General features: G+C 41.4%; 1 protein-coding gene across 1 annotated transcript in view; it reads left to right on the top strand.

The window, feature by feature from the left end:
* Snd1 (staphylococcal nuclease and tudor domain containing 1) overlaps nt 1-19,934 on the top strand; it is a 404,634-nt gene that overhangs the window by 236,758 nt on the left and 147,942 nt on the right. The window lies entirely within an intron of this gene.

Below are 19,934 nucleotides of genomic sequence, written 5' to 3'. Positions count from 1 at the left end.
TGTTTCTTATTCACTAAAGGACTCTGCTTATCTGTTTTCTGTAGCTCTGTGCTTTTCAAACCATCAATGTGAATTTTGTTTAAGGCATGTGTAGTAACTCTGGTTTACATTGTGGAAAAGCGTAATTTAAAGCACCCATTCTGTTTCTTTACCTGAGCTGTCTCTATGTTGCTTCTTCGTTATTAACTGTTATGAGTTTAGAAGATACTTTATACTTCCTCGTTGTACTGAAGTAAAATTAGCTCTCTGGGTTTTTTAATACCTATTTTATTCTGTGAATGAAAAGTCTTCGTGTTAAAAGGTCAAGTGTAGGTTATAGGAGAAAGTCTAAGAATTACTTGTGACATCTTAATGAGTTCTTTTCGCAGCTTGTCTATTCCTGGAACAAAATGGAGGAATAAGTGACCATCCTTAAAGATAATAAATAAAGACAATATATAGAAGAATCAGTTACAAACAATTCTGAGCTCCCAACAGGCTCTGTCCCTAGCAACATTTTGCATTAAAGACTTGCCCTTGCTAAGATCTCTTTTGACTGAGCAGTGTCCTGCTTGTAGAGGATTTCTTGTAGAAAGACTAAGTGACTGCCTACTATGTGTAGGTTCTGTTCTGGGTACTGTGACTATAACAATGGAGAGGGAGAAGGAGAGAAAGAGAGAGAGACCCTACATTCAAGGGAGAAAGAGAAAGCAGTGCTATGAAGAGAAGCACTGCCAGCTAAGAGGAGGCGAATGATGCCAGTGTTGATTTGATTTCACTCTGGTGACCAAGGACGGCACCTAGGGTGCACAGTGTGTGCCGTAGGTGAGGAGGACCACATTGCATCAGAAACTGAAGGAGAAAGGACCCGTGATTCTGAGCATAGATACACAAGGGATGTGCCTTGGACTTCAAGATGACAATACCAGTGTAAACAGATCTTCCATTTCTCAGCCTGGGCCCAAGCAGGGCAGAACTGGAGTATAATGCCTTCTCCGTATGCCATGTTTACATGTCTGGTCACTCTTGTTACTAGTGTAGTTTATGAAAATTTGTCTGGCTAGATCTCCCATGTGTGGGTGTCCTCATACTGCAGTGAGCTTTTCTTTGATTATAGCTAGTTAGCTTAGGCAGCAGATTAAACAGGGTTACCTACTTCCCCTGAGCTAAGTCAGTCTCAGGTAAGTACAGACTCTTGTACTTAGGTGAGATGTAGTGATACACATGGTTTTGTGACTTAGAATCTTGAGAAGGTGAAGTGGTAGTGGCCGTTCAGCCCTTAGTGTCTGCAGTGCATCTGCTAAGACTATTGTTGCCAGGGATGGTGCGTTCAGCCTGTTTTCTCTGGCTTAGCCTGCTGAGTTATTCTGGCACACATGTTATTAATTTCTATAGGTAGGAGCTGTGGTATTGTCAACAATATTTTCCATAATGTTCTTTTGCTGAAGAGGTTGGTATAATCATAAGGCAATTTGGGGACTGTTCAGCTCCAGGGAAAGAAAATGTTATAAATGCTTGTTTTGTAAAACACAATGGAGGACCATCTGCCTATGGAAATGCTTTTGTAAAACTGACACTCTAGGGCCTTTCTAGAGCTCAATGAAACCTTGGGAAACTATGTCATTTAAAATTGAAAACAAATTTTAAACAGATTAGTAAATCACACTAGTATAAGCTGCACTGCACCGTGCCTCCACCCCCCAAGTAAAAGAACAGCTTGATGATAGGCTTTCATGGTAGCCCGAGGTCACATTTGGCTCCCAGTTTGCCCTGGCAGTGAATTCCTAAGGAAGCTAGCAGGGCAGAGGTCTGATGCCATGGTTTTCCTCTTAGGACCCCAGAGGACAGGGTCAGGAAATCTTTGGTGCTACCTCTCCCTATTACATGCTGTCTCTAACCCTGCTGCTCCCTGGTGTTTCTTAACCCTTTCATTGCTGCTGTAGATGTCAGTGGTACTTGTGCAGCCTTGCCTTCCTTTTTATCATTATCATGATTGACAAGTATTATTCCTAACCCACCGACTCACCGCTAAACTGTGGCTCATTTGTTGTACGTATCTTTAGTCTCTTTTCTGTGTGGAAAAAATGGTTTGCTCTTAAGTTATTTAGAAATAAATGCCAGTTAAATGTCCCTCAGTGACCACATAAATAAAAGAGGGAAGCTTGAGCAGGTGGAAGACTGGAAGTGAAAAGCTATTCAATTTAAATAGATGTCAGATATGACCTTGTCTGCCTGGATCACAAATTAGTCAGCTAAGACTGCAATTTTTTTTGTGCCCTGTATAATAGAAGAAGTTTGTCTTTCCCCTTCTCACCTCCCAGTCCCTCCATCTCAGTGTTAAGTGTGAGTATGGGTTGGGTGCCCTTGTGCCATTTAAGTGAGATGTATGGGTTTTCTGCTACCTAGAGCATGCTGGCAATTTTACTGTCTGAGGGACAGGTAGGCATGTAGGGTCATAGGCAAGCGGTGTGCAGCTGATGGAAAATAGACCCCTGAGTAATGACAGTGTACTAATGTACACTTATATAATAGCTTCACAAAAGAATCTTAATCTCTTTTAAATTTTCAGTTGTGTCCCCCCATTGCCCCATAGTTTCAGGTCATGATAAATGGAAGATTTTGTTGAGCTGACAGTGTATGCACTATGATGCCAAAATAATTTACTGTGAACTGTTATTTCTGCCTAATTCTTCCCTCTATTCGTCTCCCACCACAATACATATCTTTGGAGAAAAAAAGAAGATAGGAATAAGTACAGACTCTGTCCCCTAAAGATATCCCAGGGATGCTCTCTGCAGAAGATGTCCTGTCAAAGGCTGCGGCGAGGCAAACAGCCAATGGGGTTTGTCTCAGAGTTGACGGCATCTTGCATTAGAAGTTAAGTCTGTACCCATTCTTCCTATCTTCTCTTGGTTTTAGTTTCCCCAAGCCAAGGATAGGATACTTAGATGCATTAGAATACTTTCATATGGAGATTTAGCAAAAGCAGTATCTTCTTGGCTAAATTGCTGGTGGGAAGTAAGATCTAGGCATGTGTCTTAGTCAGGGTTTCTATTCCTGCACAAACATCATGACCAAGAAGCAAGTTGGGGAGGAAAGGGCTTACACTTCCACGCTGCTGTTCATCACCAAAGAAGTCAGGACTGGAACTCAAGCAGGTCAGGAAGCAGGAGCTGATGCAGAGGCCATGGAGGGATGTTCTTTACTGGCTTGCCTCCCCTGGCTTGCTCAGCCTGCTCTCTTATAGAACCCAAGACTACCAGCCCAGAGATGGTCCCACCCACAAGGGGCCTTTCCCCCTTGATCACTAATTGAGAAAATACCTTACAGCTGGATCTCATGGAGGCATTTCCTCAACTGAAGCTCCTTTCTCTGTGATAACGCCAGCTGTGTCAAGTTGACACAAAACTAGCCAGTACAGCATGGGAGTGAGCGATTAATGGGGCTTCTTAGGAAGTGAGACTCTAGCCTGGTGTAATCTAAGAAGCAGATCTTTGTTTACGAATGGCAGGTATGTTTAGCATTGAGTTGAGTCTTTTGTAAGATCAGTAGATTACCTATGTCATATCAATTAGTTGGACACTTTTTACCAAGCAGTAAAAAGTTGACCCAAGTGTATCTTTTGCATTTATTTTCAGAGTGGCTTCTAAGGAAGTAAAGTGCTTATTGTTGGTCTAGAAACTTAGGCTCTAAAGAAATGATTGGTGAGCTGGCAGAGGCAAGAGGATCACCCAGTGAGTTCCAGGCCAGCCAGGGCTGCATAGTAAGGCGCTGTCTCATATACAAGAAGTGGCATGCTTCTGTACTTCCTCATTTTCTCATTTTCTGTATTTTCCAGGTATAGAGAGTAGATTTTATGAGCATAAGCCATTTACTTTTCTCTAATCTGGTTTTCTTTCAGGGCAAGATCCCCTTGAAGGTAACCCAGGCACAAATGTGACTGGCCTGGTTTGAAGGGAAGTCCTAGGATGAGCGCTCCGTTTCCTAAACTAGTCTGCCTGTCCTCCTTTCCTTGCTACTATAGAAAAGTTGGGCTTTACATATCCATAGAATATACTGCTGTTCCATATCTTAAGTGTATTATTGGTTTTGCCTCAGCCTGTTCTGCAGTAAATACAGTAGATAGAATATAAAACAGAAAATCAAATGGGGCTGGTGCATGGCTAACTGTTGTTCTGATAGATGAGACAAATCAATTATGATTCAAAAGCAAGAGAGTGCAAGTTTCCCACTCCTCCAGGGCAGCCAGCGCTTCGAGTACACATTGCTTCCTCTGCCTCCATCTCTTCCTCTCCCATCTGCGCATTAGGAGTTGTAATGAGTCGGGGTGTGTATTTGAGACTTCCTCTCCTGTCATCTCTGGTCTCTTTGTTCTGATACTCAAGGAATTTTAATGATCGGGTGTTGTTGATTGCTGACACAAAGAGTGGTCTGAGCCTGTGCCCAAACCCTCTTCAGCAATGTTTCTTCTAGCTATACTGCTGGGCTCCTTGTTTGCTGTCCTGAGTTACTTTACTGTCTAATCCATGTTCTCTCTTGTTGTGTTCCATAAACAAAGGTGGAATCTTGGTTCAGAGCTGTGGTGGTGACAGTGTTCAGCTCTCTTGGCTTTCTGATATCCATGCTTCGTTTGACAGTTCAAGTTCTTCCTCACTTAAGAGAAGACACTGCTTTCTCCATTCTCTTATGTTTTGAAACGGTTGACCTGCAGTATGCAGCTAATTGACTTGCATTCTCTCCACACAAAAAAACATGCCCCACAGCTCTGCAGCACTCTGAATCTCTAATGGCAGGAGGACTGCTAGATTAGCAGTCTCTCCCAGGCTGCAGAGGTCTGAGGTATTCAGTTTTGTTTTGTCTTGTTTTGAAATGGAAGCTCACTCACTGTGTAGCCCTGTCTGGCCTTGCCATCTCTTGCTTCACCAAGACTGCTGAGATTATATGTGTGTTCTCTCATGTGTAATTTCTTTGTCTTTGCTGTTTCCTTGATCTTTCCTTTTCTCCCCTTCTACTTCCTCTTTTATTTTCCTTTCTCTAACCCCGCCCCCACCATCTCTATAGAAAAGTTGGATGTCATCAAGAAGACATGGATTGTGGCAGAAAGTTGGAGTTAGTCAGTTGCCCTCACACTTGTGGAAGGCAGTGTTCTATTGGTTTGAAGGAGGAGGGAGGGTTCAGCTCTAGAGCCACATGAGTCCTGTGTGGCTAATCCTCCCCAACCCCCTCATTTAGTTTCCCAGAATTGCAGGAACATCACTCTTCCAAATAAATCAGAAAGCATTTATGGTTTCTGTGAGAACTTTGCCAGGATTATATTTCAGCATTGACTACAGTCAGTGGTGGTTGTGTTTAAGTACTTCTTAGAGAGTTTTAATACATTTTTTGACTGAGTTGTATTTCTTTTGTGCTCTTTGTACAATGTAGGGCACCAAATTTAGGACATGGTCTCTGGCTTTTATTTAGTTTTGAGTATCAGGAAAATTGTTCAAGACTCTGAAATAAGCAGGAAGATTACTGAGTGTACTTTCTATAGAATGTGGACACAGCCTTATAAGCTCTTTTGTGTGGATGCAATTCTGGGAGTTTTGCTTTGTGGATTTTCCTGGTCTGTTTTGCACCTTTGTGGCTCGAGAAGATGGCTTGTGAAGGGCTCATCATGATGCATGTAAGTCCTGACGACATGTCCTTTAGAGACACTGCTGTGAGAGAAATGTGTTCAGATTTGACATTTTCACTCTCTATTTTCATAAAGTAAGACTTGGAATGTTTTATTCAGCATTACTAGTAACCTATATATGTCTGTTCCTTACTTTCCTCTCAATCTTTCCCTCATCAATAAATGGGTTAAAATGAAGCTCTAAACTGTCTGACTCCATAATACTTGTTTGGCCTGCCATTTTATTCACTGGGAGATTTACCAGGTGGGGGTCTGAAATCAAAGACAAGGCCAAGTGTTCTGCCACTGAGCTAAGTCTTGGGCCTTGGGATATTTGAGAACAGGGTCTAATTATGGCATCCTCTTGCCTCTCTCCTTAATAGTGAAATATATAATGAAATCCAATGCCTGGCTCTCGTTGGCCACCTTTTGTTGGTAGAAAATCCAAGTACTACAACAGTTAAGATTAGGGGTTGGAAGTCTAGACATCGAAGGCAAGTTACGGTATCTTGACCATTGATTGTGTCTTGACTCTGCTGCTTAATACCGCTGAAGAAATGCTGGGTCAAGTGGCCAGCCTGAAAGGTAGATCACTGTTAGAGGCAGGACACTTTGTTTGCTACCTCATATGACGAGGACCTTTTCATCCCTGTGTACTCATGAACCTTGATGGTGGGTTTCTGCCGTGAATTGTGATGTAGAAAAGTTCTCTGCTGCCATAGATGGATGGATGGATGGACGGATGGATAGACAGATGGACAGACAGATAGACAGACTGACCTATAATTTTTCCCATGCTCCCTCTGATTTCTTGTTTAACCGTGACTTTACATAGGAGTACATATGTCCAAGTTTGCTGTCTTGGTGTGATAAATGCCATGACCAAAAACAACTTAGGAAAGGCTGTAGTTTATCTTGTAGCTTACAATCTATAATGAAAGCATGTTAGAGTAACTAGAGGTGGGAACTGATGCAGAGACGATAGAGGAATGTTGCTTTCTGCCTGCTTTTCATGGCTCAATCAACTTGGTGTTTTGTTTTTAATACAACCCATGATAACCTGTCCACGGGGGCACAATCCCCATTGAACTTATCTCCAACCCAGCACCCTGTAACTATCATCAATCAAGAAAAAGCCCAACACAAATTTGTCTGTTGGCCAATCCCTAATAACAAGATTTTTCTCAATTGAGGTTCCTTCTTTGGAGATGACTCCGGCTTGTGTCAAGTTGACAAGAAACTTGCCAGCACAGGGTCCTAGATCCCATTTCAATAAACAAAGCTATAACCATTCTTTTGTCCAAAGAAAGTAGCAAGGAAATTGAGAGTCCAGAGGTATTTTTCCTGAACCAGATGTTCTTTCTTTTCAAAGAGAAGTGCTTCTGCACATAGACTCTGCTGTCACTGGTTCATGTCCTCTCATTCTCCCATTCCCTGAACACATGGATATTACTCTCTGATTCTACTTCAGTAATCAAGATTGGTTAAATGAGCCCAACATGGCAAAAACAAATGAAAGTAAGGGTATTTTGAAGGTGTTCACTAATGTTACTGGTTCCTGAGTTGCCATGTGACTGGGTTGTCTGATGCATCTATCCCAAACCTGAAGTATTCCTGTACTGCCCTGGCTCCACTCTCTGCTTTGTCATCGTAACTGCTTAGCCCTAGACTGAACCCATTTTTGTCCTGTGGCTATTGCTTATGTAAACATTTCAAAGTAAGTCATTTTACTAACATAGACATTCTGCTTGCTTGTATTTTAAGCCTTTATTTAGCATGTTTCTAAAATTCCCTACAGATTGTGTTGCACAGAATTTTGGAAACTCTGCAATGTTGACATGCAGATATTCTTGACTTAGAGCTCGGGGTACCTTTGAAGTGCCCAGTAGGTAAGGTCTTTTCTTCAGAAAGTGATATTCTCAGGAGGAAATTATAGAATTACTGACACATATTGGATTTGGAAGGTCCTGACAACATAAGCTGTTAGCGAGGTTTCTAACTTGGAGAAAGCCCTGTGCTCTCTGTGCACTGCTCAGGATGTGTGGATGCCTCCCTCACAGTCGCTCAGTCCTGGTTACTTGCTGTTGGCTCATATTTACCTAGTCCACGGTTTAGTGGTCTCATTTAAGGATTTTGCCTGCATTCCCTCTTTATCACATCTAGAGGGCAAGTTCTTTTTTGAGTGCTGTCTCCTCCCCTCAGGACCAGTCTTTCTGCCCCCTTTTGTTTATGTCCCCTTGCATCCAGCCTGCCCTTTGATCATGCCCCTTTTTAGCACTGACAGATCACATTACAGTGATCTTGCGTATGTTGATAAATAAGTAACTTTTCAACTTGGTTAGAGGTATTCTCCTTATTAGCTTCTAAATCCCTAAGGGGAATGAATTGCTTTTATATTTATTTACAGTTCCTTATTTAGATTTGATATGTCAAGTAATGCACCTTAGGGGGTAAACTTATATTTGAAAAAAATTAATGCTGGCTCTGTAAGTTCAGAGTTAACTACTGGTTATCTGTCTCAGTCAGGGTTTCTATTCCTGCACAAACATCATGACCAAGAAGCTAGTTGGGGAGGAAAGGGTTTATTTGGCTTACACTTCCCTGCTGCTGTTCATCACCAAAGGAAGTCAGGACTGGAACTCAAGCAGGTCAGGGAGCAGGAGCTGATGCAGAGACCATGGAGGGATGTTCTTTACTGGCTTGCTTTCCCTGGCTTGCTCAGCCTGCTCTCTTATAGAACCCAAGACTACCAGCCCAGAGATGGCCCCACCCACAAGGGGCCTTTCCCCCTTGATCACTAATTGAGAAAATGCCTTACAGTTGGATCTCATGGAGGCATTTCCTCAACTGAAGCTCCTTTCTCTGTGATAACTCCGGCTGTGTCAAGTTGACACAAAACTAGCCAGTACATTATCCAACTAGGTAGGCTTGTAAAGAGATGCACAGAAGTATGTGCTGTAGAATGGAGTCAGTACGGGCAGCATAGGCTCTTGTCTCAGTTCATTGAAATTCAAGTCAGGATTCCATTACTTACTACTGTGTCACCCTGAAGAAGAAGTTATTAATGTTTTTGTTAGCTTTCCAGTCTATAACATGGGTGCAATGGTGGCGCTTGCTTTCTTTGGTTGTGGAGTAGTTGTTAGAATTAATACATACATATTTTGAGCTCAGCTGAGATCAGTGGTTAGTACCTTGTGTTGATTGTTGTTACTAAGTTGCTTTGCATTCTATATAGCACACAGGAAGTCCTCTGTGAGTGACACATCAGCATCTGTAGTATTTCTATCAAACTCCTTTTCCAATTCCAGTTCAAAAATCACTCCTCAAGCTCTTTTACCATTGCCTTATCTCTCTCTTGATGTTGAATGTGTTCATCTTGGGCTTTATCCCCCATGCATTTCTCATGTAAAATCAATGAATGAACAATTAAACTGTATGTATTTGGTAAGAGCTTTTTAAGTGCCAGACACAGTGCTGGATATTGAGGATTGGACCAGACCAATGTATTCTTTATGGATCTAGATAGTTGTTTATATAATTATTGTGAGGATTGGAGCAGAATCCCAGGAGTATATACTAATGACCACAGTTTGTTGACGATGGCCTGACAGGGAGCAGTAGCTGGAGCTAGAGTTGTGCCATGGAGGCAGCAAGACAAGTGGATCTAGATCAGGAAAGGGACAAAGAGAACTGGATAGGAGATGAGGGGACAGGGTGGGAGACTTAAGCCAGCTGCCATGCATGAACAGTATGGACAAGGTCACAAAGAACTCTCTGTGGAAGTATATTTGTTTCACATACGATAGACTTCGACAGAGAAGATTTGAGAATGAAATTAGAAATTTCTGAACATGTTAATATTAAGCATGCATGAACCATTCAGTGATTTCTAAGTCAGTGGTTTGAAAGCTGTTGGATGCATAGATATCTATGTGTATAATTGCCTCAAATCCTTTTTAAATTAAATTCTACTTTACCATTATTATGATGCACATATGATAAGCATGAGTGTAAATTGGTGCTACAGAAATGTGGAAGTCAAAGGACAACATTTTGGAGTTACTTCTCTCCTATAATGGATTCTGGGAATTAAATTACCCACTAAGTCATCACATCATTTCCATATATGTATAAGAAATATCTATTTTTATTTGAGGCAGGGTCTCAAATATGTAGCCCTGTTTGGCCTGGAATTACAGAGTTCTGCCTGCCTGCCTCTGCCTCCAAAGCTCTAGGATTAAAGATATGCAATACCATAATTTTCTTTAAATTAATTTTTAAATTGTAATGTATCTGAGATATCTGTGTATGTGTAGCTGCACACCTAGCATAGCCTACATGGGGTGGTCAGAGGGCCTGGTCCAGGAGTTGGAGCTCTCTTTCCATGAATTCCAAGAATCTTGCTCAATAGAGACAAGCATCTCTGCCCTCAAACCATCCTACAAGTTCCACAGAGCACATGAAGAGGAATCCCTAGGCCTTGGCCTTTTTTCTCAAATATAAAGGTCATATAGCAGCATGAGGGACTTTCTGGCAAAGGAAATTAAAAATCCTGTTGCCCAAGAGTGCCAGTGTTTAAAAAGTGTCACTATACAAACCCTGCTGTTTCACTGTTACTTGAGATGAAGATCTAAGAATTGCTCAACAGGTATTTTGGCACCATGTTCTTAGTTTGTGTAGGGTAGCAGAAGCAGGGTAGTCGGGGGTGGGGGTTGGGGAGGTGGAGGTGTTGGTGGCAGAAGTTACAACCCACCTGGATTAGCAGAAGAGCTACTATACTTTCCAGCAGTGTGTACATGTGATAATGGGACCTGTATAGTGCCTGAAAACTCTGAGAGCACCTACAAGTGTAATGCCCCATTGGAGGGAGAGAACAGTGGAAGTGAGATTGGAGCTCCTTGGATGAACACACCAATTGTGACCTCACCAAAATGCATTTCAGTTGCATCACTCATCACTGTGGATTTCACGCACAGCAGATCATCAATATAGTCCACGTGCAGTTTACTTAAACTGAGGCTTGGAGTAAGTGCTACATCCAGCTTCACAAGAGTGTAACCTCCAGTACAAACGATCTACAGTAAACTACCATAAAGATGGTTTTTCTGTAGGGGTTGCTCTCTGCTTTATAAGCTTCTTATCAATTGTTCCCACTGTGTAGAGTCCTGGGTACACTTCATTAATCTGTTGCTGAGCATGGCTTTGAGGCATTTTACAGCGTAGTGCTGCCTTACTAAGAACACATTTTATTTTAACTTCTCAAACCAGTCTGATATGTGAGCTTTGTTTATTTTGTACCTTTCTGACTTTGAACCATAATTATCTATGTAAAGTCTTCGCTTCTTTGAAGAAGAACTCCTAAGTTTGTTGTCTGTCCTGGGAAGCACTCTGCGTACAGCCCTTTGATTGAGTCAGAACAAATTTCATATCAGCTCCCAGTGATGTTTTCCACATCATTTACAGACTAGTCAACATCAAAAGTATTTGTCTCAAAAGATAAAGAACAAATTTATTGCAGAGGGCTCCAGAGCTAGAGGGACGGTTATCTGACCTAACTGATTTGTAAGTTTATCTGGACAAAGTAGAATTAGTCTTGAATGTTAATAATAAATAAGAAAACCTTTTTTCCTTACATAGAAAAACTTTGGGTTTTTTACAGAAGAAAGTAAAAATCATCTGTGCCTCTGCGCTGGAAAGAGATTAGTTAAGCAGTTGTGCCCTCCCTGTTTCTTTTACCTTTTGATAAAGTTCTTTTCAGAGACTGGATGTTGCTGCTTGAAGGAGTCTGCTCTTTCCTTCCACCCTGTGGGCCCCAGGGGTTGAAGTCAGACATTTGGCCTGTATCCACTGAGTCACCTCACCAGCTTTTATTTGTTTTCTTAATGATAGCTGTTCTGACTGGTGTGAGATCTGGACTCTTGATGCAGAGTTAGTTTGCATTTACCTGATGGGAACATTTATCAGTTTTTTTGTGTGTTTAAAGGCCATTTCTTTTTTATATTTTGACCACTGTTTGAAGGACTCCAATTTCTCAGAAAATAAAACCAAGAGTTTATAAAATGAAGTTACAAATTTCTGCTTACCAGTGGAAATAACTGAGTGGCCAGACTGATATTAGAATGGGAGGAAATCTTGACTAACCCTCCTACAGGATTAATAGCTAAGATGTGTCTTTATCTCAGCTGTACAATCAGTTCCTAGAAGAGGACATAGGTGGTATTTAGTACCATTGGGTGGGTGGATGGCTTCAAGTGTCATATCGTAATTGCCTTACTCTACCTGTTCAAGTTGTATTTAAGGACAGTAAGAGAGAGAGAGAGAGAGAGAGAGAGAGAGAGAGAGAGAGAGAGAGAGAGAGAGAATAAATCATAGTCTGTAATTTTTAAAGCAATACCACAAAAGCAGAAAGCTAGGTCAAAGAATAACATTTTATCACTCTGGAAAGCTATTGAGTAAAATAGGTGGGTTTTTAATTTGATACATTTTGAGTCATTCAAAATATTACCTTCTGTTTTCCTTAATAAGTTTCTACCATAATGGTTGTCATTTGTCTGCATATTGAGGAAACTAGAACTTCTTCCAAATTGTATAATTAATTATCTATTTTTTATTAACTCTAAAACACCAGACTTTGAAATGTCTTAATTAAATATAATAAAAGTACTTTGCTTAATATTATAGTATCATTGACTACTTTATATTTGACCTCAGTATTTAGAATTCTGCATCTCTTCAATCAGTGATCTTCATGAAGAAAATATTTAGGAAAAAATGCATTTGTCTCCATCTAATAGCTAGTTGACACTTATTTAAGGTTTTTGAATTTTGTGTTGTAGATTACTGACTGACATTTTTCTCTTTTTCTGAAGTTGTCTTCTTGTCTGGAGGAGAGTTTTGCATGACATCAATTTCCTTGCCCCTGAGTTCTGGATTCGCCCATGAAATGAAAATGTGTGCTTCATCAGGCCATTTTAAATTCTTTTCTCTGCACATTTCATTTTAATTATCTCTTGAGCCATTTTCTGGTTCTGTAATACAGTCTTACCTCTAACCTATAGAGACATTGGAGGTAATGAAAATCTGTCTGAAACTTTTAAAGAAAAATAATGTTTCACACCTGTAAGTTATTTTTAATCTAGTCTTGTAATAAATACCCTTCTATAGCCTCTGGCCCACACACTTTGTTCTGCAGCCTAGTGCCACACACTGTGGCTACTGTGTTTCTAGGTCACACTCATGCCGCACTCCTGAAGACATTACTGTGTCGTCATAAAGCTTACTTGTGCAGGGCCTGTGGGCCTTTAATCTCAGCACTGGGAGACAGAGGTAGGCAGATCTCTATGATTTTTTAGGTCAGCCTGGTCAACAAAAAAGTTCCAGGCCAACAAAGGCAGCATATTGACATCATGCTGAATAAATAACTAAATACTCATTTGTTGTGTCCGGCCAGCGGCTCACATGTCTGGGTTCTAGTCTGGAAAGGCATCTTGGAAACCTGGAAGAGAAGAGAACTAGGCGGCGCAAGATAAAGATGTAGCTAAGACAGTCATTCTGATCAAAGCTCAATTTTACTATTCCGACATGCAGTTATGAAGCAGGGAGAGGGGCCTGATTCCCGCCAAATCATCTTGGAGTAAGGTTGGAACAGCAAAGCAGCAGGCTAAAGATTGAGTGGCAAGCTCTACCCGGATGTATACAGTGAAACCTGAGCGAGCAGGTTTCAGGCTGGGGAGGGGAGGCTACATCTCCTCCCTGTTGTAAATAAAAAAAGAAAAGGCTGGCCAGAGGCATAAAATTTATTTATGCTCAATAGTTTTGCCTGAATTTTAGGGCCTAAGGAAGAAACCTTTCTCAGTGGGATTTTTTTAACTTTTCTTATGGTAAACCGCATCTGGATAAGACTGTCTTTTTTGACCTAATAAGCAACTAGCAGAATAGCCCTGAGCTGTAGGCTCTGACTTTATAATGTTAATTAGTACTGAATAGGTAACTTCCTAGTTGAAAATTTTTTACTGAATGCCGAGTAGTGAGCTACAAGGTCTTTTTAGGGCGTTGGAACCTTGGTGAAGACTGACTGTACGAATTTGAAATGCACTTTATTATGAATAACACTGAGTGGATATTCCTCCGCATTTTTGGATGACAGGAGGGGAACAGGGAGGAGGGGGTTACGACCGGCCCTGTAGTACAAGGCCAATTGGCTTTTTTAGGGTGGGAGGCTGTAAAGCTACACTCATTGTACCATGCTTAGAAAAGAAGCAAAAGAATTGTTAGAAGTTGTTGGAAGCCTTTGGATTTCCCATTGGCTGTGGTTGCTGCTTTTCAGTGCAGCCTCATCAGTTTAGAGGTGTGCTTGAATAAATGAGGCATTTACACTAAGAAGCTGCATGTCTGGGCAGAATATTTAATCAAAAAATAATTGAAAGGTGTTTCTCCTAGTTTGTTACGCTCTGCCTATAGACATTTTTCCCCATATATGTTGGTATTTCTGAACCAGAAAACAAATTGCCATGTCTCCTGCCTGTTTTTAGAGTAATTACCATTGTTTTATAATAAAATAACTTTCCTGTACATCACAGCTAAAACATTCAGCACTATCAAAAGTATAATGTGTTACTACACTGTTGAATAATGAAAGGGATTTATTACTGATTCAAGGCTATCCAAATAGGATAGTCTTTCTCCTGAATAGAAATATAAAAGCAAATCTGTATTTACCTGACCTTAGAGAGATAATATGTTTCACCTGTGAAGTTTGAAAAGATGTTTTTTTTTTTTTTTTTGGAAAAGAAAGTAGAACAAAAAAGTAGAAGATATGGATCTGAGAGAAAATCACATTCCAGGAAAAGGCGTGAAGGAGTTTCTAGGGTCTTCATGAGGAAAAGGCTGGTGACCCCATGCGGAGGCCCATGGCTAAAGGCTCTCCAAAGAGACAGCTATCTTGTGTGGTATCATAGGACAAAAGCATGACAATCAATTGAACCATAATTGGACCCAAGTAGTTGGCTTGGCAGCAAGCACTTCTTACCTTTTGTAACTTGTTTTTGTTTTGTTTAAGACAGGTCCATGTAGCTCAGGCTGGCCTCAAACTCCCTATGAAGATAAAGCTGGCCTTGAACTCCTTGGCTCACCTCCCATGTGCTGGGATTACAGCATGGACAGTGATTGGCTGAAACATTGTTCCTATGTCCTCTCTAGTTAGCTGAGCCTGGCATTTATTCTCCTGCTTTCTTTTAGCTGTTGCCTGAGAGCTAACATTTTGTTATGCAACTTTGGAAAACCCGGTAAGATTGTTTCCCCTAGTCTTCTAACCATTGTTTCATCCATTTTCTGGTTAAAAGTTTTAAAGTGCTATAGTACAGTCAATTTTTTATTACATTAAAGCAATTCATATAAAAAATAACTACCGAGCTAAAAGTTTCGAACTTGTCATTTTTTCCTACTTAATGGTAACTTAGTTGGCTAGGGTAAAAGTTGTCTTGAATTTTAAATTAAGGAAATGCATTCTTCATAGTCTGGTTATTTTTACCTTTTAAAATTTAAAATATATACTGCTAAAACACACTATCTTCACCATATAATCCTGTGAGCTTTGACAAATAGGCCCCGTCATATTTTCCCTTTTGAAAAAGGGTCTCCTGTATCCCAGGTTGGCCTTGAGCTCAAGAGTGCTATTTTAGCTACAAACCATGACCACTTTTATGTGGTCCTGGGCATGGAACCCATAGCCTCGTGTGTATTAGACAAGCATTCTACCAACCTGGCTCAATTCTCAGGTTCAGTCCTGGCTAGTTTTATGTCGGCTTGACACAAGCTAGAACCATCAGAAAGAAATGAGCCTCAATTGAGAAATGTCTCCATCATATTTAGCTGTAGGCAAGTCTTTACATCATTTTCTTAATTGGTGGTTGATGTAAGAGGGTCCAGCCCATTGTGGATGATATCACCCCAGGCTGATAGTTCTGAGTTCTATAAGCAGTAAGCACCACCCCTTCATGGTGTACAGTGCACCCTTATTAGAACCTGCCTCCAGGTTCCTGCCTTGTTTGAGTTCCTCTCCTGACTTCCTCCATTGATGGACTATATAAGCCCATAAACCCTTTCCTCCCCAACTTGCTTTTTGGTCATAGTGTTTCAGCACAGCAATGATAGCCCTAAGAAAGTGCCTACTGAGCCGGGCGGTGGTGGCGCACGCCTTTAGTCCCAGCACTCGGAAGGCAGAGGCAGGCGGATTTCTGAGTTCGAGGCCAGCCTGGTCTACAAAGTGAGTGCCAGGACAGCCAGGGCTACACAGAGAAACCCTGTCTCGAAAAACCAAAAAAAAAAAAAAGAAAGTGCCTACTGTGCTTACATTCCTACTGCGTAGAACTATTACATGTTGTGGTGTGTACAAGTTAGTTATCCCAAGCTAGTGAATGTTAGGCCATTCTGCATTTTATGTGGTTATTCAGTCCAGGACATACCCTGTGCCTGTTGCCTGGCCAGTCTGAGACTGTTATGCTTGTCAGTTAGCATGCCACTTGGTATGTGTTTATCCTGAATGCAAAATGAGCCTTATCTTCCTAGTATTCACCAAGTCCTCATTTCTTTCCTTGGAATTGTACATGGGAGAGAGAACCCATGTCAGCTGGATCAACCAAATAGAATCATTTGTAGATGCCTGTTATTTGTGGCACTTCTGAAATAGTTGTGTCAGCAAAGCCACCGAGGATTTAGTTCCTCCTTATTTGGAAGAGCAGTCATGCTGGATCTAAGGTGTCTGCCTTCTCCTTGTTCCAGTGGTTAGCACTCAATTCAGACTGTCCTTAGCTTGCAGGTTCCATTTGGAAATTTGGTTTAGCAAATTGGGATGTATTCAGATGAAGGTAGAGAATTTTTTAACTTCAAGAGAACCACAAATAAGAATCCAGCCCGCGTCCCTACTAATGTACAGAGGTAGAACCCAGGCCCGGACAACCAGTTCTCTGCTCTGACTTATGGGAAGCCTGAGTGATGTGATGTGCCATCTAAGCCAACAGCATAGGGTGATGTAAGCCAGATGTCACTTAATGAGAGATTATTGATGGCCTAGATTCAGCAGCTTTATAAAAACATGGTAGAATGCTGTTTTGTTTTGATTGTTTTTCTGTGTGACTCTCTTCTACGTTTCCTTTATTCTAGTTAAATATGCAGCTCACTAAAGTTTGCATACACATACCAGATCCCTCACACACTCTTACTGTGAAATATTAATAACTAGCCGGGAGATGTTGGCTTCAGCATTGTAAGTGCTTTCCGGAAGCACTAGAGCTTGAGTGCGTTCCCAGGTGTTCTCCCTCCCAGAGTCCCGTTTACTTCCAGAGATTAGCATGCTGGACAGTTGGCTCCTCATAGACAAACCAGAAGCCCATTCCAAGAATTAACCCACTGTGTGGAATGGAGGAAGAGTGTGGAGTGATGAATGTAGTTGTGATTTGTCTTCTATGCCATGGCAGAAGTAATTCACCTATTCTGTTCAGCCCTGCGAAGATTGCTAACTACGGCAGTGAACAATCACAATAGTCTTTAACGTGAAAAAAAACTTTTCTTCAATGTCCTTAGCTATTAGTTCTGATCTCCATTCTTATCTGTGTCTGCACAGACATTCTAATGTAGGGAAAATATCTGTGGTGCTTCCAAGAAGTCTCCTTGGGCCCGACGGTTTCTTCATCATGGCGCTTCCCTTCCCAGTGCTGATAGAGTCTGTCTGTGTTAGCAGGGTCACCTGTGTGTGTAATTTGGTCTGCCTCAAGGTTATTCTTTGATGTTAATGGAAGAGTGATAGTGGTGATGGGGATTCACTGGTGAGCTTCCTTCTTAACAGTTCCCATTTGAGGCTTGCACATGATAATCCTGAGTGTTACCTGGTAGCTAATAGGCTTACCCTCTTCCCATTTCCCTGTGCTCTTTTGAGGGGGACGATGATAGGATTTCTTTTTGCTAAGGTCAGGAGCATGTGAACAGCTTCATGAACCTATCATTTCTGTGAGTTGTTTTCTCTATGACCAGTACCCTGACTGTCCAAGAACCTCTGTCACAGCCCCTGTCGCAGCCCCTGTCCTGTGCCTGTTCTCTAGGATTCTGTTTCATCGCCCCTCTTACTTCCAACCAACGTTATCACTTTTCCAAACCTGGTAATTGTAAAAATCATTTAAAAAAGAGAAAAACTAGTTGTTTTCACAGGAAGGTACTTTGTTGGGTTTGGTTTGCTTTAGTGTTATCTGGGTTTTTTTTAAGGCAGTTTTATTTCTCCTGGGCTGTTCTCCAACTCACTGAGTAGCTGAGGATAACCTCAAACTTCTGCCCTCCTGCTTCAGCTTCCCCAGTGCCAGAATGAATGACAGGCGTGCATCGCCACTCCCTCGTCCTGGGGACTGAGAACTAACTACAGTAAATAAATGTTTTTTAAGACGTGTTTTAGGGGCTGGTGAGGTGGCTCACTGGTTAAGAGCACCCGACTGCTCTTCTGGAGGTCATGAGTTCAAACCCCAGCAACCACATGATGGCTTATAACCACCAATAATGAGAAACAAAAAAGCAAACAAACAAAAAATGTGTTTAAAAGAAAGGTGTGATGTTTCCATATTTGGAAGATTGGGCCTAAGCCAGAACAGGACAGAATGGAAGTCAATAATTAAGATGTGTTTATATCCTTTGATTCTCTCTAAGGAGAATCTTTCTTGGGGGTCATTCTAAATCCTGTTGCTCTAAATCTGAGGTATAGATACTAGCTGCTTTGAAATGAGAGCATTTGTTGCATCGTTACTTTCTCAATTTCAAGGTGTATTGAGGAGGCAGAAACATTCCTTAAAGAGATGCCATCTGCAGTAGCAGGTTAAATGTGGCTAATACAACCTCAAATTAGCTCTTCCAAGAGTACAGAAAAATGCCTGTGCATGGTTTGTTGTGAAGCACCGGTAATGTGAGCACTAGCAGTGCAACCAGAAGGAAAAGCTTCTGCCCAGAACTATAGCTGCTGCTGTATTACTCACACCAATGGAGGAGCATTGCTGTAGATAACAGAGAACCATGCCGAATCTATCTGCTTGGATTCTTTGGATTCTCTTGAGCCTGTATAAGACCAGGGAACTATGGCAGTAGATCCCAGTTCTTTCCTGAGTAAGCTATCTCATGGAATACCTGAGGATGACTGTCTACTCATCTAAGCTCAAGTAGATGACGTTGCCTTGAAATGAGCATTTGATGCAATGCATCTCAGTAGTATCCTGAGATCTTTAATGTCTGCTTTAAAAAACAAACTCTGGCAGTGGTGGCGCACACCTTTAATCCCAGCACTCGGGAGGCAGAGACAGGCAGATTTCTGAGTTCAAGGCCAGCCTGGTCTACAAAGTTGAATTTCAGGACAGCCAGGACTATACAGAGAAACCCAAAACAAAAAAACAAACTCAGGGCTACATTTTTTTGTACAGAAATCACTGGTTATTAGCGAATTTGAGCGTGTTGTGCTCCTGTGTTATTGGGAAAGAACTGAACCTGTCATGTTAGTGGCATCTCTGGACCTTAACACTGTGCGTTGGGTTTTCTTTTGCTTGTTTTTGGTTTTTCGAGACAGGGTTTCTCTGTATAGCCCTGGCTGTCCTGGAACTCACTTTGTAGACCAGGCTGGCCTCGAACTCAGAAATCCGCCTGCCTCTGCCTCCCGAGTGCTGGGATTAAAGGCATGCACCACTACGCCCCACAACACAGTGTTAACCTAAAGATCACCTGTGTTAACTGTTTGTGTTTTGACCTTCACTAGAGAGTAGAAACTGGCTTCTGCTATTGCTTATTACTTGTAATCAAATTTTATCTTGTTTACCTTTTCTTTATCTTTCTCTGATTTACCCTAAACATCAATGTGAGGCTCAAATTCTTTTCCATGCTTGCATAAGCTCCTTGAAAGGCAACTTACCTAGCCACATTCAGTCCTTTTTTTTTTTTTTTTTTTGTAATATACTCTGAATTCCTAAGATTAATAATTTTTACACTAAATTACCTAGGGTGATTTGTAGGTACATCACCTAAGGAAGGTCATTCTTTTCATCTGAGCCGCAGAAATAAGCAGTCTGAAGTCTTTTCCTGTTGAAAGGAGCTAAGCAAAGATGCGCTCGCCATAACAAGGAAAGACAGACACCGTCCTGTGGCTGTGACTGCAGCGAAAGAGCTGACATCTCTTGCCTATTACAGACAATTTAATTGACTTCATAAGATCCCTTCATTCTTAAAATGCTGTCAGCTTGGATGAAGTCTCCATTCTTCCTCATAGTGGGTGTTCCCTGTT

This window comes from Mus caroli, unplaced genomic scaffold (assembly GCF_978045245.1).
Source record: "Mus caroli unplaced genomic scaffold, Mus_caroli_1 scaffold_7, whole genome shotgun sequence".
Taxonomy (NCBI): domain Eukaryota; kingdom Metazoa; phylum Chordata; class Mammalia; order Rodentia; family Muridae; genus Mus; species Mus caroli.
Note: the sequence above shows the minus strand (reverse complement) of the source record. Positions and strands in the feature narration are given on the sequence as shown.